This window comes from Solea senegalensis, linkage group LG2 (genome assembly GCF_019176455.1).
Source record: "Solea senegalensis isolate Sse05_10M linkage group LG2, IFAPA_SoseM_1, whole genome shotgun sequence".
Taxonomy (NCBI): Eukaryota; Metazoa; Chordata; class Actinopteri; order Pleuronectiformes; family Soleidae; genus Solea; species Solea senegalensis.
The window spans coordinates 19,346,162-19,348,626 of NC_058022.1; positions in this window are offsets into that span (position 1 = coordinate 19,346,162).

Genomic DNA, 2,465 nt, shown 5'->3' on the forward strand with positions numbered 1-2,465 from the left:
ATGTTTATGTTACAGGTTTTTGCCTCCAAATCATGTCATGACTTTGAATTGCAGATTCAAGTTATGCGAAGTAAAAGCTGAGCAGCTGCACAACATTACATGACCTGTAATGCTTTGCACCGAACTGTTTTCTGCTGAATTAACTCCAGCTTTTAAACTGCGCCACAAGTAGAGCAGTTGAATTCCCATATAAGGCAGGAGGACCCTTTCTAACCTCCTTCCTCCTCCTCCTCCTCCCCTACTCTCTCTTCTCAACCCCCTCACTCCTTCACTAGCAACCCACTCACACTGTCATCTACTCCTCCCTTTCTGCTGAGACCGTGGTCCAATGCCCTTAAGACACACACACACAAATGTCTCATAGAAGCCTGTCTGCGTGTTTTTTTTCCTGATACTCGTCAGTTAGTGTTTTTATTATCGTCCACAGAAAGACCTGTCTGGACATCTTCACAGCTGCATCATTGTACTACTACACAGCACGGCAAATATTATACCAAAACTTCAACCTTACACGTCTAGTGAGAAGGATGAGAAGAGATAAAGATGGATTGAAGGGTGAAGATACTGAAAACAGAGAGAGGGAGTGGGGGGAAAAGAGAACACAAACACAGCTGATAAGGCCCTCGGCAGAGGAAGTGTCGTTCTGAGCCAACCCCCAGTGGAATCTCAGTATCCCACTCTTCCCCTGCTGCAGGATGTGTCTCCGTGTGGGAATACGCAAGGAATGTGGCCCCTTTTGTTTAGTGTGCGATAGGCTCCTGGTTGGCGGTCATTTGTGTGTCTTATGTGTGACAAGCTCCAGGCTTGGCAGTGGCTGATCAGAGCAACATTCAGCAGTCCTTTCTGGGTAAGAACCTCCTTGGAAAACAATGACTGGTCCTATGGCTGTTATCTTTCAAAGCCCCTCCTTGGCTGATGGTGCAGTAACTGGGCACTCACTTTGATTCATATCCCTACAGAGTATATGGATTAAACCAAGGCTTACGAATGGCATCTGCATCAGTGGTTTATCAAATAAAAATTGTCTTCTTTACCAACCTACAGATTATTTCTAGCACCCATCACTGATACTGCTCATTGTTGTTTTAACAGTCCAGTGTGTGAAAATGAATGACAAACAGGTGGAACACTTCTATTCACGAGTGCACCGGGAAACTACAGTGGCTTTCGCATGTTTGTGTAGTAAACTTTCCATTTCAAAATGTGGAACACACTCTCTGGTCATTAAAGCTACTGTAGAAATATGGTGGTAAAAGATGGGGGACTCTGTAAAACCAGTCCCTTGCCTAAAGTACAGACAAAAGGCTTATTCTAAGGCTATATAAACTTTTTTATTTTATTAGCGACTATACACATATACACCTTTATATACTCTGTCTAATTATAGTGCTCTTCTACTCAATGAAGGCCAATCAAATCTGATTCGGTGCATCTTTGTTCACACCCACTCATACACAGGAGCAATGTGGGGTTTAGTGTCTTGCCTAGCGACTAGCAGAATAGAACCCTCGACCTTCAGTTAAAAGGTGACTCGCTCAACCACTAAACCACAGTCAACCCTATCTATAGTTTTGCCCCAATTGAGGCAATAAAGATAAATCTTAATCCCACTTCAGAACAGAAGCTGAATGTTTCAAACCATGTCACTGTTTTACTTTTGTTTCACCGTTTTAACCATTTATCTATCTCTCCAGTTTCTTCTCCTTTGTCCAATTCTTATAGCCGTATCAGACATAATTCATTTTAGCATTTTTACCATTTATCTGGCACAATTGTATATATCTTTAAGCCACACAGTTACCAGACACCTCTAGTGAGCCTGCACTTTAATGAAATGACATCGCTATCCAACTCATGTTTCAGAGAACTGTGTGAATTCCTTAACCTAAGGTTCACTGACTGGTGTTTCTAGTGTAGCTGTTGTGATGTATAACGCTGTGTCACCACAGACACAAATCACCGCTATGTTGAGGAAGGAACACACACAGAGAGACCTGTGGAGCTGATAGGTTTAATCAGCATTGTGTGCACTCATTTGACGATGTTTTGAATGCAAGGGCATTATATTTAAATCACACAATGCAGCTTTAAAAAAATAAATAATCCATTATGTTTGAGTAGGGTTAGGTATCACTGATGCACGTCCAACCGATTTCCATGAATCAGCGATATCTTTATTTAATCCAATTAACAAACAGTCTTATCAAAAGTCATTCATTTGAAATGATTTCATTTACTAGGTAGGACGTTTCAGATACACCTGAAAATGTGAGAATGTCCTTCTCTTTCCCCAAGGCATTAACAAAACAAACATTTAAATAGACAACTATACAACTATAAAAGCCTTTTATGTAAGAATGCATCAACACTGCTCAAGGCTCCATTTCCTACACGTTCACCTTGATGTCCAATAGAGGAAACATGACTTCTTTGGGCAAAAAGGACTTTCAGACACAAGACAGAAA